This window comes from Odocoileus virginianus, chromosome 2 (assembly GCF_023699985.2).
Source record: "Odocoileus virginianus isolate 20LAN1187 ecotype Illinois chromosome 2, Ovbor_1.2, whole genome shotgun sequence".
In the NCBI taxonomy this organism is placed as follows: Eukaryota; Metazoa; Chordata; class Mammalia; order Artiodactyla; family Cervidae; genus Odocoileus; species Odocoileus virginianus.
This window is the reverse complement of record NC_069675.1, coordinates 51,298,709-51,325,391: the sequence shown is the minus strand read 5'-3', so window position 1 is coordinate 51,325,391 and position 26,683 is coordinate 51,298,709. Positions and strand designations below refer to the sequence as shown.

At 36.6% G+C, this 26,683-nt stretch overlaps 1 long non-coding RNA gene across 1 annotated transcript in view; it reads left to right on the top strand.

Moving 5' to 3' along the window:
* LOC110146384 (uncharacterized) overlaps nt 1-26,683 on the top strand; it is a 123,954-nt gene that overhangs the window by 17,031 nt on the left and 80,240 nt on the right. Inside the window, exon 2 of the long non-coding RNA XR_002316529.2 lies at nt 25,180-25,211. This is a non-coding gene — a long non-coding RNA (uncharacterized lncRNA). The remainder of the gene's footprint in view (nt 1-25,179; nt 25,212-26,683) is intronic.

Sequence of the window (26,683 nt, the reverse complement as noted above, 5' to 3'; positions counted from 1 at the left end):
TTGTTTATGGCCATCTGAGTTTCTGGTGGAGCTAGTTCTCTACAGTATAAATATATCCCTAGCTGAGATATTGTGTTTGAAAAGAAGTTATTGTTATTCTCTTTTTAGCATCAGAGGGAACTGTTGACTAAAAATAAATAAATAAATAAATAACCTAAATGAGAATGAAGCTTTATTTCGTGGACAGAACTGAATCTGAGGTACAGACTCTTAGATAGATCTGAGAGACAGACTGCTCAGAGAGGTAGAGGAGAAACTTTTGCAACAAAGACCTGGTAGTTGGAACTTCAAAAGATTGCTGTTAGTTAAAGAAGGCCAGATATCTCAAGTTAAAGATGTTAGTGCTTTTTTATGTATGGGAAAATGCAAGAATCTGGGCTCATTGAAATCACTACTTTAATGTGATATCAGTTATGTGGGCCCAGTATACTGTGCTTTCTCACCCGCAGTCTCCTCAGGGTGCACTGCTGGGAAGTGGTTGTAGTAGTTGACTGCTTGATAGTATGTATTATATTTACATCCTAAGTTTCCCTGAGACTTACTGTAGGGGGCAGCTATCATGTGACGGTTTGATGGCTGAAAAATTTTTTATTTACTGATATCAGTTCAGTTAAGTTAGTCATGTCCAACTCTTTGTGAGCCCATGGGCAGCAGTATGCCAGGCCTCCCTGTCCATCACCAACTCCCGGAGTTTACCCAAACTAATGTCCACTGAATCGGTGATGTCATCCAACCATCTCATTCCCTGATATCCCCTTTTCCTCCCACCTTCAATCTTTCCCAGCATCAGAGTCTCCTCAAATGAGTCAGTTCTTCACATCAGGTAGCCAAAGGATTGGAGTTTCAGCTTCAACATCAGTCCATCCAATGAACACTCAGCATTGATTTCCTTTAGGATGGACTGGTTGGACCTCCTTGCAGTCCCAGGGACTCTCTAGAGTCTTCTCCAACACCACAGTTCAAAAGCATCAATTCCTTGGCACTCAGCTTTCTTTATAGTCCAACTCACATTCATACATGATTACTGCAAAAACCAAAGCTTTGACTACACAGAACTTTGTTGGTAAAGTAATGTTAATGCTTTTTAATATGCTGTCTAGGTAGGTCATAACTTTTTTTCCAAGAAGCAAGTGTCTTTTAATTTCATGGCTGCAATCACCATCTGCAGTGATTTTGGAGCTCCAAAAAATGAAGTCTGTCACTGTTTCCACTGTTTCCCCATCTATTTGCCATGAAGTGATGGGACTAGATGCCATGATCTTTGTTTTCTGAATGTTGAGCTTTAAGCCATCTTCCTCACTCTCCTCTTTCACTTTCATCAAGAGGCTCTTTAGTTCTTCTTCACTTTCTGCCATAAGGGTGGTGTCATCTGCATATCTGAGGTTATTGATACTTCTCCTGGCAATTTTAATTCCAGCTTATGCTTCATCCAGCCCAGTGTTTATCATGATGCACTCTATATATACGTTAAATAAGCAGGGTGACAATATACAGCCTTGACATACTCCTTTCCTGATTTGGAACCAGTCTGTTGTTCCTTGTCTAGTTCTAACTGTTGCTTCTTGACCTGCATACAAATTTCTCAGTAGGCAGGTCAGGTCATCTGGTATTCCCAACTCTTTAAGAATTTTCCACAGTTTGTTGTGATCCACACAGTTAAAGTCTTTGGCATAGTCAGTAAAGCAGAAATAGATGTTTCTCTAGAAATTTCTTGCTTTTTCAATGATCCAACAGATGTTGGCAATTTGATCTCTGCTTCCTCTGCCTTTTTTAAATCCAGCTCGAACATCTGGAAGTTCATGGCTCATGTACTGTTGAAGCCTGGCTTGAAGAATTTTGAGCATAACTTTACTAGCATGTTAGATGAATGTAATTTTGCAGTAATTTGAGCATTCTTTGGCATTGCCTTTCTTTGGTATTGGAATGAAAACTGAACTTTTCCAGTCCTGTTGCCACTGTTGAGTTTTCCAAATTTGCTGGCATATTGAGTGCAGCACTTTCACAGTGTCATCTTTTAGTGTTTGAAATAGGGGAACTGGAATTCCATCACCTCCACTAGCTTTGTTCATAATGATGCTTCCCAGGCCCACTTGACTTCACATTCCATTTACTGATATGGCAGGCAACATTTTTTCACTGACAAGGTAAACACACATTTCACCCTTACACATGTAACAAACTGAACCAGAAATAATCATGAAAATAACTAGTGTGTGTGTGTGTGTGATGGGGGTTAAATATTAACAGACAGAAATATCAATTAAATTTTAGAGACCAAAAAGAGAAGCTCTCATGCCTAAGATGATAGCAGATCCCAATGGGATCTTATTTCTTCCTTCCTAACAAGAACTCTGCCAAAGAGAAACTCTCAAGACTCAGTCAATGAAAAGCCACAGACTCTGTTTACTATGGAATTCCCATTTCCCTATCCCTCCTATAAAACAGTTATCCATTTCCTACTGGGGCCTTGCAAGTGGCTCAATGCGATGATTGCAGACCTCAAATTCAATTCTTTGCTGATCCTGAATAATTCCATTTTTGCTGGAAAAATAATTAACATTCTATTTGTTTTAGAACAACAATATGTAAAATATTGCTATAACTGTTATTTTTTTGCTTCTCAACACAGTTTTGAAAATTTGTTTGATGAGTGCTTTCATTTATAAAAGTATTCAACAGCATTAATTCATTCATTTTACTCACTTAATAAACCAGTTTTGATACAATTTTTAAGTATTCAGTAGCATACATAGAATGCTGCCAGAACAGTCTACTACAATAATTCTCTGTGCTTATAATCAATCATTTATTTAACCTGGCTGATTTGTACTGCACAATAATGTGGGAACACCATCCTATTACTTTTCTGAATTGCATATATCTTAAATGAGTATGTGTGTATACATGTTGAGTATTTATGTGTTTAGATATGTTGTATGTTTTATACATACAGAGAAGCATCTTACATAAAACTGAGGGCATAAAATCAAAATTAAACAATGGGAAAATAAAAAGCAATATAATATGCTGTGAACCTTTGAATAATTCAAAGCTTTGATGATTACACAATTCCACATATATGTTTATTTAGTGCTCAATCATAGAACTTGACTATAATGCAACACCTATGTCTCTCTTAGCACTATTCATATATTCCTGGGGTACAGAAATCTCCTTGTTTTTCTGTGTCCTCTACAACTAGCTCAGCACCTGCCACATAATACGCACTCCAGAAATAATTGTTGAATACTTAGTTTCATGTCTGTCAAGGAACATTTCCATGGGCCCTTTAACCAATGCTGTTTTGTTTATCTAAATCATCAAACAAACATTTTTAATGCCTTCAATATTCTATACATTGGTGGTTACAAGATGAATTTTCAAGGACCTAATAAGATCATTACATACACACTAAATTAAAGTATGTGAATAAAGTAAATAATTCGAGAGTTTTCAGTGTTTAAGGATAATTAGGATGATAAAGGGAAAATAAGATGTTAGGAAAGAACTCAATAAATGTAAAACATTAAACAATTACAGTATATTGCCATTTCAAGCATAGTAAGATTACTTGACCATTGTTTGAAAATTAACTCCATTTGTACAACAGTAAAGTTGTAAATTCCTGTCATGAACTATAATATGTAATCATATCTTGAAAATGTAGATAAAAATGAACTTACCACTGGACCAAAACCACTAAGAAGTAGGAGATAGAAATATGGGAAATTTCAGTGTTTAGAGAGGAGGCCAGAAGTTTTAAGAAAAGGTGAAAAGGGCAAAGAAAGATGCAAAGATGTGGGAAAAGAGGGGGAGGAGAAATGACTGATTTTTTTCAGAAAGAAGACAAAAGAAATAAAAGGAAAATTTCACTGGCAAATTTCTGTGTCAGCAGTGCACTGTGAGAAACAGTTTGAGTGTAGGCAATGCGGATAAAACTAGATTTCAAAGACCCTAGAAACTATCATCAAGTAGGTTCAAGCAGAGGCAGTGGATTAAGGGATATCATAGAGAAAGTTCTCTTTCAGAAAAAGGAAACCTTGAACGCATGTTAGATGTGATGAAAAATATAAGAAGTGAGGGGAAAATTGAACATCAGTTATAAAGAATAATTGATGTGGCAAGTTTTCAGGTTATTAAGGAGTAGGTTAGATATAAAAAATGTTCAGGTAATGGATTTTTCAAAAAGAAGCACAGATGATTATTCTGAGACAAAGGAAAATAAGTCAATATGATAAACATTCTGAAAAACACTGAAATAGAAAGAAGGGAAAGTGGTTTTTAAGGAGGAGGTTACAAGCTTTTTTTTTTTTTTTTCCATTTATTTTTATTAGTTGGAGGCTAATTACTTTACATCATTACAATAGTTTTTGTCATACATTGAAATGAATTAGCCATGGATTTACATGTATTCCACATCCTGGTCCCCCCTCCCACCTCCCTCTCCACCCGATCCCTCTGGGTCTTCCCAGTGCACCAGGCCCGAGCACTTGTCTCATGCACCCAACCTGGGCTTGTGATCTGTTTCACTCTAGATAATATACATGTTTCAATGCTGTTCTCTTGAAACATCCCACCCTCGCCTTCTCTCAGAGTCCATAAGTCTGTTCTATACATCTGAGTCTCTTTTTCTGTTTTGCATATAGGGTTATCGTTACCATCTTTCTAAATTCCATATAGCTTTTTTAAAATAGGAAACTATTAAAGAGTTCTCTCTTTTTTTTTTTTGTTTTCATTTCTGAAGAGGAAATTTGGAGCACTGGTAAGAGCTGTAGACATAGAATCCACAAGTCCTCTTGTGGTTTCTGGGTCTATATTTGGAAAGAGATTGCATACACATTAATTTTGTTTAACCTCTCTCCTACTTTAAAAAAGAGGTTATAATGGACACAGAGAAATGCTGCCCAGATTATCCTTCAAAGAAAGACGTTGCCCTGGTTGATGGTAGTGTTAAGTACAGGCAGCCTTCAGCCATCAGCCTCTAGGATTGCCTCAGATGCCACCTCCCCTAAGGCCAGAATCTTCTGGGGACAGCTAATATGAGCGACTGATGCAAACAGGTATATAAAGGTTTGGCCATTTCAGGCCATGTAAGACAATTCTGAAGGGATAGCATAGCCTCAGTCCTGCCTTGGGGTTGGTCTCAGAGGTTGTTTGAGTCTGCTATGCAACCAGGCTTCTCTTTTGTCATGCTGAGATGTGTTCATGTTTATCCTATTAACTCCTCTCTAATAAACTCCTCCTCAGAGTTGCGTTTGAAAAAATCTAACTTATCACTGATGTTGCTGTGAAGACTAAAGGAGGAAGTGAATGTAAAAATATTTCAAACTGGATAGGCGTTCCTAGATACTATAAGATAGCATTTTACTTACAGCTTTTATTTCATAAAGAAGCAGGATAGTCTTCTGAATATTCTATAATAACTCATCTTAACTAAATATTTTTTGAAGCTATTTTGGAGTATCTACTTTGCAAAATGCTCCTGGATTTTTAGGGTCTTTTCTTGGAGTGTGAATGAGTAGTTTTGAAGGTATTCCTATACATTCACTATGTGACCACAGTTTTCATGAAAATGTTACCAAATTCAGATCTGGCTGCTCATCACTTGAAAATCCATATTTGAGAAGGAAGTCTTGGTAGAAGTGGGAAAAAATTGCTTTTAATCAGAAAACCAGCAATCTGGGGAGAAGGTGGACTGATGTCTCAAAACCAACTCTGAAGAGTCTACTTGGCCATAGAAGGTTTTAAAAGGAAAGGGAACATAATCTCAAGTTAATCATTGAGAGAAGGGATTAGAGTCACTACCGTCTCCCATCGTGTGCAGGTTTGTCTACTCCTTGTGATCTTTCTTTAAATGCTATCTCATTCACATAATTTGTTTGCAAGACTACTGAAGAAGCTAGGCATCTGTTAATTGCTTATTATTTGTTTTTACATCTTAGATCTACAGAAAGAAACAACTGGTTAGCAAGGTATTGTGTGATCAAAAACTCTAAAAGGTGTGCTTGGGCCAGTGATGAGTAGAACATGGGGTGGGATGGTGTCTGCTTTAAGGTTAGTTACAATATTCCTTTGTTAAAGTGACAAGACAAAGGGGGCATCTTGCAGAAAACTCATTCCATAAGAGCTCTCTGCTGCCAAAACCTGCTTACAAGTCCCCACTTACAAGAGCATCATTCTATTTATATGGGATAATGAGTGAAAGACCCATCTTCTGTAAATTATTCTTGCTAACATTAGGGCACCTTATTTTTGGAGTGGAAGATGCCAACACTTGGGTCTGTAGCATCTCTTCACTGACAATTTTAGATGCCTGCTTACCTATACAGAGAGAGCAAACTACATTTATTTTGATGCTCACAAAGATATAGATTATTATGAGTGATAGTGCTAATCCCATTCTCTTATGGCCAGTTCTTCAAATTGCCCTAGCCATACATTCAGTATACATACACTCAGAATGGAGCAGTTTATGCCATGGTTGTAGTCTGGTCATCATGCAGTTGGCTTTTTTCCTCTGGTGGCAATTATAGTATCTGTAAAATGACTCTGAAATGTACATCAGACATTGAATCTGTGACTCGATTGTCCTAATCATTGACTGCTTGAACTCTCTCTTTTGTGACTCAGGAAGGCTTGGAAGATGTCAGCTTTTCTATAAAAAAGGCAAGAGACATGGAAGAAGATTTTTATTTGGGGGGAAGGGAGACACAGTGTTCTACTTGGTTTCAAGAGGGCATTATTAACTGGCCTGTGGCCATGTTTAAGGTTTCATCCATGTAATTAGAGTTCAGGCTTAGCTAACAGTTACAAATCTAGAAAAATGGTACTGATGCACCTTCTTGCAGGGCAAGAATAGAGACACAGATGTAAAGAACAGACTTATGGGCATGTGGGGAGGATGCAGAAGGTGTGCCAAAGTAAGAGTGTAACATTGACATACATACACTACCATCTGTAAAATAGATAACTATTGAGAAGCAACTTTATAGTACAGGGAACTTGTCTCAGTGCTCTGTGATGACCTAGAGGGATGGGATGGGGAAGGGGGGAATGAGAGGTAGGTTTAAGAAGGAGGGGATATATGACTGTACATAGCTGATTCACTGTGTCATAAAATAGAAACTAATACAGCATTGTAAAGCAATTATACTCTAATTTAAAAAAAAAAAAGAAAAGGAATCATGCTGTATCTGGTATTTGGAGCTGCTCTGAGACATAAAGGAACACTTTAGAGCTAGATTCATGGGGGAAGCCTGTGTCTAAGGAGAAATGGAGAAGCAAAAGAAAGTTTCACTCAAAAAGTGTCACTGAGTTTATTCTATCTGTAAAGGAGTGTTAAGGAACCCAACCATTCAGCCACCTATATTAACTGCAATGTTATATTTGGTTTAGGCTGCAGGTATTATGACTAGGAGAGTTTTCTTTCTTTCTTTGACTCCTATTGCTAAAGATTTGTTGTCAATAGAAGCTATTCAGGTGCAGTGTCTAGTGCTTCGAGAACTACAGCTTCCCTGAAGTGAATGGAGATTCATAGCTGATAGCAAACCATTGTAGAGAATGAGTTCACACCAGCAAAGCTATAACTCCATTCAAAAGACCAGCAGTTCAGTCTGATAGTGTCCTCTTGAGAAGAATAGGTTCCCATTTAAGCACCAGGATGTGATGAAAGGGTAGGGAATGGTTGCTTTGTCAATATTTCTCACTGGATTTACTTTGGATAGCTATGACCTACCTCTGCTTTATAAATCATCTCAAAAGTTAACTTTTGATTTCTGAAATATGCCTTTGCTGGGACCAATCTGCCACTGATAGAAGAGTTAATAAAAAGCACTTTTTTCTTTTGTCAGGGTAATCTTGCTTCTTTTTGATATTTCCCACTATCTTGCTTTGGTTTAATTTCACCAAGTGGACAAAGAACTTGAGAAAAGCAACGGCTTAGGTAATGAATGTTATGAAGAAAAAAGATCATTTATGTTCGTGTGTCTGTACAGATTACGAACCAACGATTTTGCTTTATCATTGGTAAAGCAATGATGGTAAAAATGAAACCTTGAACTCTGTATATGTGATGATAGAACGATTTCTCAAATGAGTTAGTTAGTTCACAAAGGGAAAAATCAGCAAAACAGAACTATTTCCTTTGTTTAGGAAGCCTAGTGGTCCTGTTAAAAATGAAATATGAATGTATCTAAAATTCTTCATGATGGATGTAAATCTTTAGGTGATTCAGCTTAAAAAAAGGCAAAAATTTATCCATCATTTGACACTTTCTTTTATTTTCTATTTTCAATATAATTTGGCTAACCATATGTCCCTACTCAATGTTTGTTGTTGTTCAGTCACCAAGTTTTGTCCAACTCTTTTGTGATCGCATGAACTTCAGCACACCATGCTTCTCTGTCCCTTACCATCTCCTGGAGTTTGTCCAGGTCCAAGTCCAGTGATTCAGTAATGCCACCCAACATCTAACCCTCTGTTGCCCTCTTCACCTTCTGCCTTCAATCATTTTCAGCATCAGGATCTTTTCCAATTAGTCAGCTGTTCACATCAGGTAGCAAAAGTATGGAGCCTAAGCTTCAGCATCAGTCCTTCCAGAGTATTCAGGGTTGATTCCCTTTAAGACTGATTGATTTGATCTCCTTGCTGTCCAAGGAATTCTTGAGTCTTCTCCAGCACCACAGTTTGAAAGCATCAAATCTTCAGCATCTTGCCTTCTTTATTGTCTAGACTACTGGAAAGACCACAGTCTTGACTATACAGAATTTTGTCAACAAAGTGATATCTTTGCTTTTTAACATAATGTCTGTGTTTGTCACAACTTTCCTGCCAAGAAGAACTTGTCTTCTAATTTCATGGCTTCAGTAATTTTGGAGCTGCAGAAGAGGAAACCTGTCACTACTTCCACATTTCCCCCTTCTATTTTTCATGAAGTGATAGGACAAGATGCTATAATCTTAATTTTTAATATTGAGTTTCCAGCCTATTTTTTCACTCTCCTCTATCATCCTCATCAAGAGGCTCTTTGGTTCCTCTTTGTTTTCTGTCATTAGAGTGGTATTACTCTCATATATGAGGCTGTTGATATTTCTCCTGGCAATCTTAATTCCAGTTTGTAACTCATCTAGCCTGGCATTTCACATAATGTGCTCTGTGTAGAGTTAAATAAGCAGGATGACAATATACAGCCTTGTTGTATTCCTTTGTCAATTCTGAACCAGTCAGTTGTTCCACACAAGGTTCTAACTGTTGCTTCTTGACCTGCATACAGGTTTCTCAGGAGACAGGTGAGTTGATCTCCTATTCCCATCTTTTTGAGAGTTTTCACAGTTTGTTATGACCCACATAGTCAAAGGCTTTAGCGTGGTCAGTGAAACAGAGATAGATGTTTTTCTGGAATTAACTTCAATGCTTAATTCTGGACATATTTGTATGGAATAAAACTAACAAATTAGAAAAAAAAAGTACACTGTGAAATTTGTATAAATTAAATGCCCTTCCATATGTCACCTAGGCCACATAGTATTCTTATCAAAGGTGACCACTATTCAGAGCTATCATACTAATATACAAATTAACACATGTGCACATACAGATACATATTTTGTTTTTCTTTATGAAAATGATAGCACACAGATGTTAATATTTTGAATTTTGACTTTTCTTTTTTCTTAGCAAAATATATTTGATCATAAGATTATATATATATACACACATATATATATAAATACTGCTGTGTTGTCCAGCATTGTATTAAAGCCATCATGGAGTCTATAAATTTTTGATAATACTTCCCACCCAAAATAGAATCATTTTGGGGTAGATAAAAGTTTAACTGTAGTTATACTGGCATTGACTTCATTTACAGCTTTGTTGAGCTTCTCTAGTTGAAAAATTCACTGTTAAAATAGAGTTTGCACCTTTTATCTCCACTTCTTTCTTTTCATCTTTCTATTGGTCTATACATTTATTAACTTTGGGAGCAAATTAACCATATATCAGACATTTAATTAAGCATTGGTTTCATAGAGGTAGTTCAAATGGCAAGAGGCAGAAAGGGACTGGATTAAAAAGTAATACAACATACAGTCCACAGTGACCCATATCGTAAAAGATGCATAGGCTGGGTCAAGGGCTTCCCAGGCGGCTCAATGGTAAAGAATCAACCTGCCTATGCAGGAGATGCAAGAAGCATGGGCATGAACCCTGGATTGGGAAGATTTCCTGTATTAGGAAGTAGCACCCCACTCTATTATTCTTGATGGAAATTCCATGAGCAGGGGAGACTGGTGGGCTACAGTCCATGGGGTTGCAAATAATCTGACACAGCTGAGCACACACACACACACATAAACACACACACACACAAACACATTGGTGGAACAAAGGGAAGATCATTGGTTGTTTCCTGAGTAAGTCAGAAAAATCTTGTCAAAATAAGTAACACTTCAGTAGAGTTTTGGAGCAGGACTTTTTTTTTTTTTTTTTTTTTTTTAACAAAAGTAGACAGACTGGGATTCAGTAGAAGAGCTTCTCAGATTTTTTTCTGTTATATCAAGGTGGTCGTTCCTGCTTTAGTCATCATAGAAAGAAGAAAAGACTAGATTACCAAAAGTGTTTGTATGAGAGTTGGACAATAAAGAAGGAAGAGTGCTGAAAAATTGATGCTTTCAAACTGTGGTGATGGAGAAGACTCTTGAGAGTCCTTTGGACTGCACGGAGGTCAAACCAGTCAGTCTTAATGGAAATCAATGCTGAAAACACTTTGGAAGCACTGATGCTAAAGCTGAAGCTCCAAATCTTTAACCATCTGATGCAAAGAACCCACTCATTGGAAAAGACCCTGATTCTGGGAAAGATTGCGGGCTAAAGAAAAAGGGGGTGGCAGAGGATGAGATGGTTATATAGCACGACTGACTCCATGGACATGAATTTAAGCAAATTCCAGGAGGTAGAGAAGGATAGGGTTGCCTGGTGTGTTGCAGTCATTGGGTCACAAAGAGTTGGACTTGACCTAGCAACTGAATACAACAACAGTATATCTTACTTTGCTTCTGCTTATTCCAAACTCCAAAGAAACTCTCAGACTTCAGCCCTATTTCCCTCAAGTCACTGAATCAATGCCAGAAACCACTTGAATGAAGACTTCAAATATAATTAAAATAAATCTCAGTTAATCACTACCATTTGATTTATCTATGATAGATCAATGCTATGATATGAAGCAGAGTACAAACCCTATGTAATAAATGTACTGTCCAAGTGTTATACATCCCAGTCTGTAACTGAGATCCAGTATGTAAAATATTACTGACTCCACTGATCAGTGAAAGGAAATCTCTCAATATAATGGTAGGCTGGGTTTTCAATGTCTCAGGTCAAAGTACTGAGCCTCAGAGACCAGGATTTCATCATTGGCTGCTGGGTGAAGTTCAAATGGACAGAGGCTGGGAAGAAAGTGTAAAACTTGGAATTATGGCATATCCTAAAATCAGAGACTTGCAATCAAAAGCAAAAAAATATTCCACTACTTTGAGGGAAATGAATATATGCTAATATAATTGAAGTGCAATATGAACTTCCCAAATTACAAATCAATAAATCATCAAAGATACTAATATATTGCTATATTTGAAGTATCTGTCTAGCCAAGAAATTCTGGTACATCAGTAAAAAGGACATTTAAAAGTGAGAAAGAAATTGAAGTTGGAGACTTCAGCTCAGTTCAGTTGCTCAATCATGTCTGACTCTTTGAGACCCGATGGACTGCAGCACACCAGGCTTCCCTATCCATCACCAACTCCCAGAACTTACTCAAACTCATGTTCATCGAGTCAATGATGCCATCCAACCATCTCATCCTCTGAAGTCCCCTTATCCTCCCACCTTCAATCTTTCCCAGCATCTAGTCTTTTCTAGTGTGTCAGTTCTTCACATCAGGAGCCAAAGTATTGGAGCTTCAGCTTCAGCATCAATCCTTCCGATGAATATTCAGGAGTGATTTCCTTTGGGATAGACTGGTTGGATCTCCTAGCAGTCCAAGGGACTCTCAAGAGTCTTCTCCAACACCACAGTTCAAAAGCATCAATTCTTTGATCCTCAGCTTTCTTTATAGTCTAACTCTAACATCCATACATGGCTACTGGAAAAATCATAGCTCTGACAAGACAGACATTTCTTGGCAAAGTAATGTCTCTGCTTTTTAATATGCTGTCTAGATTGATCATAGTTTTCCTTCCAAGGAGCAAGCATCTTTTAATTTTATGGCTGCGGTCACCATCTGCAGTGACTTTGGAGCCCCCCAAAATAAAGTCAGCCACTGTTTCCACTGTTTCCCTATCTATTTGCCATGAAGTGATGGGACCAGATGCCATGATCTTAGTTTTCTGAATGCTGAACTTTAAGCCAACTTTTCACTCTCTTCTTTCACTTTCATCAAGAGGCTCTTTAGTTCTTCCTCACTTTCTGCCATGAGGGTGATGTCATCTGCATATCTGAGGTTATCGATATTTCTCCCAGCAATCTTGATTCCAGCTTGTGTTTCATCCATCCCAGCATTTCACATGATGTACTCTGCATATAAGTTAAATAAGCAGGGTGACAATATACCACCTTGACATACTCCTTTCCCTGTTTGGAAACATTCTGTTGTTCCATGTCTAGTCCTAACTGTTGCTTCCTGACCTGTATACAGATTTTTCAGGAGGCAGGTCAGGTGGTCTGGTATTCTGATTTCTTTAAGAATTTTCCACAGTTTGTTGTGATCCACACAGTCAAAGGCTTTGGTGTAGTCAATAAAGCAGAAGTGGATGTTTTACTAGAACTCTCTTGCTTCTTTGATGATCCAGTGGATTTTTGCAATTTGATCTTTGGTTTCTCTGCTTTCCTAAATCCAGCTTAAACATTTGGATGTTCACAATTCACGTACTGTTGAAGCCTGGCTTGGAGAATTTTGAGCATTAGTTTGCTAACGTGTTTGGAGACTTAGTTACAAGAAAACTGGGATTCAGTGGAAGAAATCTAGCCACTTAGAAAGTTTAGCTTATAGGGTAGAAGCAAAAATGATTAAGTGTAAGGTAGGAATTCTGTCTATAGGAGAGGCCCATAGAACAGATATATTAATACCAAAAAACTTGGGGATTATAAAAGAACCCAGTCAGTATGGACTGAGACAGTAGATTACAAGACTTAATAGTAAGCTCTTAAGCTTATGCTATACAACTCCTTACAATACTTCCTAAGTACCAATGTAGGTTCAAGAATTTGGGACAAAACAGAAATAAACCCTAAAGTAGAGGTCAAGTGACTTACTAACGGGGATATGAGGAATTTAGCAACACAAAGTCTAAGTAGGTCATTAAACTTGGGTATAATTTTGAGATTGATAAAATGTTCAGATATATAACAACGAAATAGTTTATAATGCCTATAATGAGTTCTATTTTAAGTTAGCATAGGATGCAATTGGAAGTGAAAGAAAAGAGTGAAAAAGTTGCCTTAAAGCTCAACATTCAGAAAACTAAGATCATGGCATCTTGTCCCATCACTTCATGGCAAATAGATAGGGAAACAGTGGAAACAGTGGCTGACTTTATTTTTCTGGGCTCCAAAATCACTGCAGATGGTGATTGTAGCCATAAAATTAAAAGACACTCTTTGGAAGGAAAGTTATGACTAATCTAGACAACACATTAGAAAGCAGACACATTACTTTGTCACCGATAGTCCATCTAGTCAAGGCTATGGTTTTTCCAGTGGTCATGTATGGATGTGAGAGTTGGACTGTGAAGAAAGCTGAGCACTGAAAAATTGATGCTTTTGAACTTTGGTGTTGGAGAAGACTCTTGAGAGTCCCTTGGACTGCAAGGAGATCCAACCAGTCCATCTTGAAGGAGATCAGTCCTGGGTGTTCATTGAAGGACTGATGCTGAAGCTGGAAAACTCCAATACTTTGGCCACCTGATGCCAAGAGTTGACTCATTGGAAAAGACCTTGATGCTGGGAAAGATTGAGGGCAGGAGGAGAAGGGGACAACAGAGGATGTGATGGTTCGATGGCTTCACTGACTCAATGGACATGGATTTGGGTGGACTCTGGGAGTAGGTGATGGACAGGCAGACCTGGTGTGCTGCTGTTCATGGGGTCACAGAGTCGGACACGACTGAGCGACTGAACTGAACTGAAACCGAGGGACTCAGTTGTATGTAAATTGAAAGATGCAGGAGTTCATATTAGTATGAAAAGCCTTAATGAGAAAGTGCTATACTGTATTGCTATTATCACTGAATTTCAGTTTAATTTCATTTTAATACCATTTTAACAGTATTCATTAAGGCAAATAATGCAGTAGAAATTGATCCTGTTGAGGAGTAATCAGAATTGATATTAGCAACAAATATAGGTCATAAAAGGATATGCTGCAGACTCTGTTTTCATGCTTTGCTTTATAGCAATAAAAGAAATTGTTAGAGATCAAGAAAGAATAGAAAGACATAGACATTTTACTATGGTTATAGAGACTTATGGAAACAAATATAGATAGAATTAATATGTAAAAAGTGAGTGACTTCTTACCTTTGTAGTTTTAAGCTGTGGTACCTTTAGACTTTTTTTTTTTTTTTAATGACAATGACCTTGAAAATTTCACATTTTAAATTGTCACCTACTAATAGAAAAATATGAAGTACATCAGTTCAATTAAGCAAGCATATACTTATCACTATTAAGTTAACCATGTATACAAACCCAACTAAATCCTTCTTGGTAGACTTCTCAGATGCCCCTAGCGATAACTGTCTGGTATTTATTTCTGCCCCTTTGTACGTAGGTGGGGCCAAATGATTCACTTTTAACTATTAATAACAGAATGTGGCAAAGGTGATGGAGTATCACTCCTGTGATTAGGTTAAGAAGAATAATGACTCTTGCTAGCACTCTGTCTCTATTGTCTTGGCCTACACATTTCAATAAGCAAATTGCCATGTTGAAGTCCCCATGGTCTATGTAGACATGAGGGCAACCTCTAGTCCAACAGTTCTTGATAGACTAAACTCTGCTAATAATCTTGTACTTTTGGAAGGAGATACTTTTTGATGACTCATTCCCAACATGTGGATTGCCCACTGTGTTAGAAAAAATACCTACACACACACATATATAATTTACATTGTATAATGTATATGTATAAATACACATATAGGGGATAGAGGTTCCCTCGTGGCTCAGTGGTAAAGAACAATCCTGCCCAGGCAAGAGACATGGGTTTCATCCCTGTGTTGGGAAGATCCCCTGGAGAAGGGAACAGCAACCCACTCGGGTATTCTTGCCTGGGAAATCCCACGGATAGAGGAGCCTGGCATGCTACAGTCCATAAATTTTCAAAGAGTTGGACACAAGTTAGTGGCTAAACAACAACCATAGATAGATTAGATAGATAAGGTGCTTTTTGAAAGCACTGGAAAGCAAGAATAGAGAAAAAGAATAAAATAGTTTGAATGGGGTTTTATCAATCATGTTTAGACTTGTTCTAGAGAGAATGAATATGGTCATATCAAATGGATGGGAATGCATACTGTTGCAGCTAGGGAAAGCACTTTTGTCTACAATGTGGGACATACAGAGGGATGAGATATTTGGATATGAATGTAGAATAGAAAAATTCCTTATATAAAAGTTATAGAAAACCTTCAATGCAAAACTGAATATTTTTGGTTCTACTTCTCAAGGGGAGATTGCTTTCCTTTAGCTTTCTGTGTGCAGCCTGATCAAGAGAAGAGGACTAAATAAATAATAGGCATTATCTAGACAACAAAATTCATGCATATCAGCATTTGAAATGAAAAGCTCTTGTTGGAAATGAGAAAATGGAAATTGGTATAAAGGGAGGACACGAGTACCAAAAGATAAATATAACTTAAAAAAGAAGGAATTTGAAATTCATAAGAAAACAATTTAATAGGGACAAAGTGAAAGAAATAGGGCACTCCTTCTCATCAAGATTTTCAGCTTTTTCATCTGCCTGTGAGAACAAGATACCCATACACAGGATTAGAGTCAAACACATTTGTGGGAAAGAGAATTTGGTGGCACATCCTTCTCAGCTACCCTTCCCCACAGGGGGTGTTGCACTTTTACAGAAACACTAAAAACAAAGCTGTCAACATGACAAACAAATGCAATATTATGCCATAAGTAAAATGAGCAAAACAGCAGATGTAAGTATCAAAAAGCAAAAGATTAATTATCAGGGACATTTTAGGTGTTTCATGTGTATAAAAAATGTCACATGGAAACAGGACTAGAGCTGTTCATGTGAACCCAAAGGGCAATGTAAGATCCAGTGACATGAATGCTGTAACTCAATTCACAAACAGTTAAAAAAATTTGTGGCATATCATGCACTCTGATAGATACTTGGAATAAAAATGTGAATGAGACAAAGTCCTCAACCTTAAGGAATTTACAATTAGCTGAAAAGACAGAATAAAAGCTGATGAAAATTTATGATGAATGGGAAGAAGAGATTAGAAATTTACTGAGGGGCAAGAACAGGGTGGAGTTAGACGACATACCTCCACATATAGAAGGAAACAATATGCGATGTTAGAAGCATGTTTTCTGCTTTGTTAGTCGAAGAAATGTGAAGCAGAGGCAGTAATCATGATCTAATCATTGTCCTAAACAGTGCTGACACTTCCTTGGAGCAGACCCTATGATATAAATTGAGGGATGTGTAAGAGAAGCCCAGAGATCCCTTCCTTCTAGTGGGCATCAGAAATCTGGAACAACATTGAGCTACTCAGACTGCTGTACCCAGATAAGAGACTGATCACTTATAAAGACCTCAAAAATGGCAAGAATGGAGTGTGATACATCAAACTTTGCATATTTCCCCAAGGCAACTAATATTAAGACTCTAGTCTAACTTACCCAATCACCACTTTTTATATTAGAATATTTGACTATGTTGATTGCACTGCATACATTTGGCAGGAAATACTGAAGCCATGTATCAAGTCAGCCTTTTTCCAAAGCTCTTTTCCCAAAAGTGACCAGCACTTAGTATTAAGAAAAAAACTGTTTTATTTGTTACTCCTCTATTGTTCCCTGGAATGAGTGATGGTTGTCCACAAAAGACTAAAGCATTCTTGATAGATCATAAAATTAATTTTAAAATCTCAGTGATTCCTGACACCTAACCATCTTGACTCCATACCTGCTACCTACTTTTGAATCAAATACTAGTAAATTCTGGACTGAATCTATTCCTGTATCTCTCATATTGTTACCAGCTTCCAGCCCATTCCCAATCCACCCTATCACTCCTTTCTGTCATTTTCTGATCTTATTTCATTACTTCTGTTTTTTGGGTCATGATCCTGCGCCCTTTGCCCACTATCTGTCTGCCTACTCCAAGAGGCCTTCATTTCTATCAGGGAACAAAGAACCCACTGGTCTTCACAAAAAGACCTAGACTTATTTTAGCTTTGGCTTTCTATGTTGAAGTGGTGCCATTTTAAGTCAACCATGTACATTCTAGATCTCCATTTCCTCCTGTGGAGATGTTAAAAGTAAATGCATGCAAAGTGTCTAGTGCACAGTAGGCACTTTATAAATGTGACTTATTTTCCTTCCTGTTTTCCTCAATCTTATATAAATTGTTTTGAAGGAAATGCTCAACTGTGAGAGAGGGGTGGAAAAAATTAACAAGACAGATTTTCTGAAGAGAACTCGCCATTCTCAACAGTTTTTCTGTTAGAATAAAGAGCTGTTTTCACCACATTCTTTAATTCTTAGAAGTGGTTGCACTCTAGGACATGTAGTGATGAAAGGAACATACCTTATTCACTTGCACAGTATGGCATACTGCTATCTGGTGAATGTTTCCATAGAAACAGAAGAACAGCTGCTGGGGCAGGGGTACATGGGACTCTCATTATGGGGCCTGTTTCTTGCCTCCAGCAGTCAGCAGCAGCCCTAGGTTTGGCTGAACCTCTAAGTAGGCAGACATTGATTTGAAGCTGCATGAATTTCAGAGGAACTAAGCTCAAAGCAAACCTTGTTCATGGAGTCTTCTGTGTCTAGGCAGAAAAGGGTGCTTTGGACATATGTTGTGCTGACAATAAATCAATGAAAGTGTCAGTCACCCATTATTCTGTTAAAGTAATACTTGAGCCTTGCAAAATCAGCAGAAATTCCATGCATTGGTAGTTATTGATTTACATTCTTTGGAATAAAGAGGAAGACAATAGGTCTATCAACCTATGAAAGATTCATCTCTACATTATAACTAATACTTGGTTATGTGGACTTCATCATTTCTAGGATCGGGGACCTCTCTACTGGTATAAACAGTCCATTCTGCTGTTGGACAGCTTTAACTATATTTCTCAATTTCATGGAAACTTGCTTCCTTCTATTTTCCAGGCAAAAGAATAACAGTACGTTTGATACCCTTGGCAATATTGGATTAGGTGTATATAAGAGTGGCATTTTATAGATGTTGCTCATAAATTTTCTTGGTTGTTAGTTTCCATCATGAAAGTGTTTGGGAATTTGTGTTTTCTTTGTGCATTTTCAAAAAATGCAAAACCTATATACACAGGTGTTTGGTTTTTTTATGTCTCATATTTATCTTCACTTTAATATCACTCATGTCTAAAATAGCTTACTGGAACATGTCCTGGGTTCTATCAAAATGTTTACAGCCCCTATTTTTCACCATTACCCTTGACTTTTGAAGAAGAGACATATATTGCAGAATTTTTTTCTGTAGTGCTACAGACCAAGTGATTTTAGGAGTTTGAAAAGCTTATTTGAGTAATCAATGGCAATTTCATCTTGAGAGGAAAATATAGGTATCCATACCCCCTCACCTATAACAAACACATTAAACTCTTAACTTTTTTTTGTCTAAAGCTGTGTATAGAAAATGTGTGTGTGTATGTGAGAGAGAGAGAGACAAATGTGAGTAAGGTGGAGAGGGTAATTCATATCACAGGACAAACTCTTGTTATTCAAGAAAATCTTCTATCCTTTTTTCTCGAATAACAAGGATGAGATGGTTGGAAGGTATCACTGATTCAAGCGACATGAGTTTGAGTAAGCTCTGGGAGTTGATGATGGACAGGGAAGCCTGGCGTGCCGCAGTCCAGGGGGTCACAAAAAGTTGGACACAACTGAGTGAATGAACTGAACTGATTCAAGAAAACAATAGACTTCAAATAAGCATATTGACTTTGCTTTATATTGTTATTTTAACACAGACAACATAGATATATGTCCAGAAATATTCTATAATTGCTCAGAAAATATAAAGAAATTGAGAATATAATCATTTACTTGCAGAAAATCTGCGGACTAGATAAAGAGTCAAAAAGGAATAAAAAGTTGAAACAGAAAAAACTAATCACAGGAGAAATTTATATTTTATTTCCTATATGTTTATTTTCAATGAAGTTTTCTTTCTCTAACATGTTTCTCTGGTATTTAAGACTGCTACTTTGGTTGCAGAGTTCAGAGTTACTGATTATTCATTATTCCCTGAAATCTCATCCACATAATATAATGTCTCTTCAGCTGATCCCATCATAACCTTTTCTCCCATGTTTTACCTCTTCACTGGCTTGTGCGTATTCAAGTTCCCTAGTAGTCTCAGATTCTTTTCTGGAACACTTTCCCTCACTGTCTTGCCTTAACTAAAATCTGACTCTCTTCTGATGTGTTATCAAATCCGTTCTCCAGAAGATACATCACATCCTCTTACACCCAAAGTATCTCAAGATAGGAGGTGGGAATATCTTCATTCTCATCCCTTAGCGTCTCCTCCAGATCATAAATTTCCTCATTTTTTAAAATTCTCAAGTTTATTCATATACCTATAACCTACTCTTCCCTCTTTTCTTGCTGAAATTGACATTCTTCATTTAAATTTTCATCTGTGCTTAGTTAATAATAACCTTATCTTCAAAGTCCTTTTCATCATCAGTGCCAGGGTCATTTTTTGTTGTTAATAATCACTTCAAGTTACCGACAAAATGAATTCAAACATTCTATAGGCTTCTCTGATGGCTCAGTGGTAAAAGAATTCATCTGCAATGCAGGAGACACAGGAGTTGTAGGTTCGATCCCTGGGTTGGAAAGATCCCCCAGAGAAGGAAATGGCAACCCACTCCAGTATTCTTGCCTGGGAAAATCTCATGGACAAAGGATCCTTGCTGTCTACAGTCTATGGGGTTACTAAGAATCAGACATGACTGAGCATGCATACACAATAACAGCATAACTTTCTATATTTCCAGCTTATGTAATTAATGTTGATATTGAAAGCAAACTTTGGCCTCAGAAGCCTAGAAATCATCTGTCAAATAACTCACATAATATGCTCCCTTAGAGAAATTCAATTCATGCAGTTAATTCTGGGTAAAGTATAGATAATGAGAGGATGTGCATTTTCTACTTCTTACTTTTACACTAAAATGACTTTGGAAGACATATATTGAAATGATAGCACAACTAAATGGAGGGACTCTAAACCAACCAGTTGCTAGATGGAATAAAGTCCTGACTAGTATATTTCAAGCCTTTCTTGCCCCAGAAACTACCTTTTCTTGTGTTGTCAATGACAATCTGAGGATTTGTTTGTTGAGGCAAACAGTGCTACTTATTCCTACTAATACAATCTCCTGTCACTTACAATCTATTGATTCCCTGACTTTTTATGCAATATTGAGCACATTTTTTCTGCTTCTACTTTCCTTTATATCCAGCTGATATTTTATGCCCCATACTTATATTTATCATTCTTATTAATTCACCCGTCTCTACCAGTCCTTTCTACTTCTGTTAAATCCTTTCTACTTCTGTTAAAACCTCCACCTAAGAAGCAAGAAACCAATTGCATTCCCTATTCTTCACCAACCTACCTGATTGATCTTGTCTCTACAATGTCACAATTATCTACTTCAAAAAGTCCTTGGCACTAGAAGATGGTTAATTATATTTCTCTAGTGTGTTTACTCTAAAAGGTATCTATTGGTTGACTGAATCATAATTCTAAAAAGAGTATTTCTCTTCTGCTTTAATTTTCAGCCAATTAACATTAATGTGTATTGAGGAAAAAGAACTAAAAGAAGAACTCCTTCTTCTACCACAAGATATTTTAAAAGTATTAATTTTTGCACAAATCATTGTCTTCTCCTTCCATCCACTTCATTTCACCTCATGATGATGAGGTAAGTCTTTCTATGAAATACAAAAATCTCCACCTGTGTTCACATTCTATCACCTCTCATTTTCCCAAGGAATCTGGTTCTCTCCAACATGAAATATCTCTAAAAATATCTCATCTATTTCATATATCCTCCCAGCTACTGCTCTATTTATTGTTCCATATCACACTCAAACTCTCTGAAGGAAATATTTCAACATGTGCTATATCAACTTCCTCACCTTCCAATCTTCAGTGCTTTATGCCTGTGCAGACTATTATCTGAAAATTACTCTTAAGAAATAAAAGTGTTAGTGAAAGTGTTGTCCACTCAGTCATGCCCAACTCTTTGCAACACCATGGACTGTTATCCACCAGGCTCCTCTGTCCATGTAATTCACCAGGCAAGAATGCTGGAGTGGTTAGCCCTTCTCCAGGAGATCTTCCTAACCCAGGAATCGAACTCAGGTCTCCTACATTGCAGGCAGATTCTTTACCACTTGAGACACCAGGGAAGCCTTTAGGATATGAAAATGACCACTATATTCATGTGTTTAAAAGAACATTTTCTTTTCTCATCTTTTTGGAACTCATGGCAGCATAAAATAGATTTGAAAATGTGCCCCTCTTGAAAAACATTTCTGTGCTCCCAGATCATGTATCTCTTTATCTTCCCCACTAGCTTGTAGTAAGCTAACCAAATGCTTAAGTTTTTCATGGTTTCATCTTTTTTGTTTTGTAATGTTTCTTTCTAGATGACTTCACCCATTTCCAAGTTTGCGAATATCATTTACAATGTATTAACTACCAAATTTTATTTCTTATTTTGACCTTTCTTCTGAGCAGACTGTTGACTGCTTGATATTAATATCTTCACTTGCATGACTTAAAGCTTCCTAAACTGAACATGTCCAAAACAAAATTCTAGATATTTTTGTCCCTGCATTCTCCCTTGTTTCTACACATCTCTGTTAATTTTCTCCTACCAGAATGTTAGAAATCTATGCCATCATTTACTCTAACTCAACCCAACCACAAGCTATAAGCAAGTTTTCCCATTTTATATTCAAAATATACTTCAAATTCAGGTACTTCCACCCAAATATTCCCAGATACCATCATTTTTTTTAATCTTCACTATTACAAGAACTTCTTTAGTGTTGCCCTTGTTTTAATCCTTACATCCTTGCCCTCTCCACTTTCAATTACAATCCATTCTTCACAACTACTAGAATTCTATCACTATTTTAAAATCATAAGTGAATTGCATCACACACCAGATTTAAATGGATCCAGTTGCTTCCCACTGCAGTGAGAAGAATTTCCAAAGATATATACATGGCCTACAAAGCCCTTTGTGACCTGACCCTTACACAGCTTTCCATGTTCCCAGGGTCTTTCATTTTTTAAAAAACAAATTTTAGTTTTCAGAACAGTTTTACACTTACATAAAAACTGAGAAGAGTATGAGAGTTCCCATAAGCTCCACAGCCAGTTTTCCCTAACAGTAACATCTTATATTAATGTGATATATTTGTTATAATTAATGAGCTTATCTTGATATATTATAAATAGTCAAAGTCCATATCTTATTAACATTTTCTTAGTGTTTTACCAAAGAACTCTTTCTCTTGTCCACTGCTCTATCCAGGATACTGCATTAGAAATAATCATTATGTTTTCTTATGTTCCTCATAGCTATGATAGTTTTTCAAACTTTGTTTATGATAATAACCCTGAAGATTCTGAGAAATATTGGTTAGATATTTTGTAAAACTGGCTTCTATGGGACTTGTCAGATTTTTTTTTTTTTTCTTTCATGATCACACTTGAGATTTGGAGAGAAAGATCACAGAGATAAAATGTTCCTCTGATTGCATTATATCAAGGGTATCTACTTTCAATATGAGTCATCACTGTTGATGTTGACTTTGATAATCTGGCTCAGGTAGTGTTTGTCAAAGTTCTCCACGGTAAATTTACTCTTCTTTTACTTACTTTATAAACTCTCCTCTTTGGAAGAAAGTGACTATGCACAAACCAAGCATAAGGAGTAAGGAGCTGTGTACCACATTTTTCAGGGCAGGGTATTTATAAACATTATTTGGTCTTTGGTTGGGAGATTTGTCTCTTCTCTTTGCCAGTTTATGTAATATATTTATGTATGTATGGCAGGTATTTATGTCAATACAGACTCTGGATATTTAGTGTATACTTTGTGATTTAATCCAGTACTACTTAACTTTGTTGGACAGCTTTGATTATTAGAAACTTTTTTGTTATTGGCTCCAGTTCCCCTTTGCTATATATTCATTAATTTGCTTTTTCTTTTGCTTTTGTGTGTGTGTGTGTATTTCTTTTCTTATTTGTACTACCCACAAGGTCCATGTCCATCTTATTTGTTTATGGCCTCTGTCTTAGAACCAGCAATTTCTCCAAAGACTTCTGATTCCATTTATTACAGAATGCTATTAGAAACCAAACCTGTTGGTAGGTGTATCATTGCTACTGGGATAACATCACTTTTAGGTTTTGCCAGCTTACAGAGAATGAAAATACATGTGCATATGCTAATAGTTACATCCATACATATTTATATAGTAGCAATATGCATCCATGTTAAGTTGGAAATGAGACTGCACTGATGTCTCCAGTTCTAATCTATTCCCGTATTGATTTTTATGACTTTCTCCCTTGCTCATAAGTAACCTTCTACTACAACAGTGAAAAACTTACCTACAAAAAATAATATCCATTTACTTAATTTTTCATTTCCAGTAAACATGAATAAAAGCACCTGAATTGTTAACATATTCCCTTGAGACATAATTTTGTCAGTTAGAGTACAGTGTTTGTGGAAACATCTTTTGCCTTTAGCTTTGTAGATTCCACTTTCCAAAGTTACTTAGGTCAGCAATTTTTTTCCCACCCCATTCAAGGAGGTTGTTTACACATACATAATTCAGATTATTTTTTTCCCAGTCTTAATCACATGCTGGATTTTCCACTGAACTCCTGAATATTTATTAATTTGCATATATTAAATTTCACTCTTTTTATGTAAAGTTCAATGAATTTTGACAAATATATAATGTAATATATTCACAATTACAGTATCATACAGGGTAGTTTCACCACCCTAAAAAATCACTGTCATTTAGTGAAACTGACTTATCTCTCTTCCCCCTAAACCCCTGGAAACCACTGATATTTTTCATTGTGTCTATAGCTTTGTCTTTTCCAAAATGTCAAATAATTGGAATTATGTTGTTTGTAACCTTTCAGACTGGCTTCTGCAACTTAGAAATATATATTTAAAATTTATCTATATCTTTTGTGGCTTGATAGCTCATTTCTTTTTATCACTGCATGATATTCCATTGTAGAGATGCACTGCAGTTAGCTTATCCAGTCACCTATTGAGGAATATTTTAATTGCTTCCACTTATTTCTCCCTTTAAAATTTTTTCTCACTTTAGTTACCATCTAGCTTGACTCAGAGGCTTTATATCCCCCCTTTTGCCTAGAAATCTTTTAATATTGTTCAGATCTCAGCTTATGTATCATTAGCTTTTCTTCTACCTTACAGTATATCCTATCAAATTCTTTCTCATAACTTCTTGTTTTGAATCTTAGCAGTGCCTACCACTATATGCATGACATATTAAAGTATTTCTCCTCTGCATGTCTGTAATCTCATGTTGACTGATTCAACATTGCATCACTGGCACCTACTAATGTCTTAACACATAGTAGATTCGCAATATGTGTTTGTTGAATATATTTGTTAGTAAACAATCTTTGTACATTTTTACAATAACTATGACATAGATATTCACATTTAGAAACAGTTACAGGAACTGAGACTAGGAAAGTTAACATATTTGCTTGAATTTATGTAGATTATAACACAGCTAAGATTTAAACTATAATATCCCAGTTTGAAAGTGAGATGTTCCTTTTCCTTAAAGATGCTGCAAGTAAAGCTGTTACACAAATGATGGTAAGTATTTTCCTATCAGAAGAAAGCTATTTCAGAAATCTACTGCTTTGAGGACATGGAGGTAAATGATCTAATCAAAATCTTGAAGAATTTAAGTTCTTTTAAAGTTTACCTTATATTTAATTATTAATTGGTTAAGGGAAAACTACTTATTTGAATGTCAAATATAGTTTCATGTTTAAACCTATTTTGTAGATTATCTGTGCCTAGAAAATGGTTATGTTACCTCTGAATATTTTTCTACTGGCAACTAAAGTAAATACTCATGAGTCTCTACCCATTAAAGGTTGCGTGTAGAGTCCCAGTGACTTTCAAAATTTTTTTTTTCCTGCACTATCACTGAAATTGAGTCCTTTGTCATTGAAGTTGAGCCTGGACCCTGTGATCTATTTTCTTAGCTTTTTCTTTTCAGCATGGGATAGTTTGAAAGCCTTTGCCATGGGTTTAAATCCATTTTAAACATGGGCAAAATATACTCACCAAAAGTGTCCTAAGCTTACAAAATTGTAATACCTCCATCATCAGCATAGTAAGTCCAATTTTTCAACAAATTTCATTTTATAGAAACCTTCTAAAATCACTGAAAATGAGGGATTGTGCAATTAAAATAACACTCATGAATCAGTTCAGTTGCTATATTAATGTTCAGTCATTTTTCTATGTTCATAATGGTTAAGCCCCATAGCACTACAAGGGCTATTTTTTCTACTAGAATTAAGAAATTAAAAAGCAATAAAGAATCATTAGTTCATCAAATCCATTTATCTCAATAGTAGAACAATCTTTGGAACAACGGACTGGTTCCAAATTGGGAAAGGAGTACATCAAGACTGCATATTGCCACCTTGCTTATTTAACTTCTATTCTATGCAAAGTACATCATGTGAAATTCTGGGTTGGATGGAACTCAAACTGGAATCCAGACTGCAGGGAGAAAAATCATTAACCTCACATATGCAGATGATACCACCCTTATGGCAGAAAGTGAAGAGGAACTAAAGAGCCTCTTGATGAAGGGGAAAGAAGGGGCTGAAAAAGCTGGCTTAAAATTCACCATTCAGAAAAGTAAGATCATGGTATCCAGTCCCATCACTTCATGGCAAACAGATGGGGAAACAATGGAAGCATTGAGAGAGTTTTACTTTCTTGGGCTCCAAAATCACTGCAGATGGTGACTGCAGGAATGAAATTAAAAGACACCTACTCCTTGGAAGAAAAGTTGTGACAAACCTAGACAGAATATTAAAAAGCAGAGACATTACTTTGCAGACAAATGTCCATATAGTCAAAGTTATGGTTTTTCCAGTAGTCATGTATGGATGGAAGAGTTGGACCATAAAGAAAAGTGAGCACTGAAGAATTGATGCTTTTGAACTGTGGTGTTGGAGAAGGCCCTTGAGAATCCCTTGGACTGCAAGATCAAACCAGTCAATCCTAAAGGAAATCAGTCCTGAGTATTCACTGGAAGGACT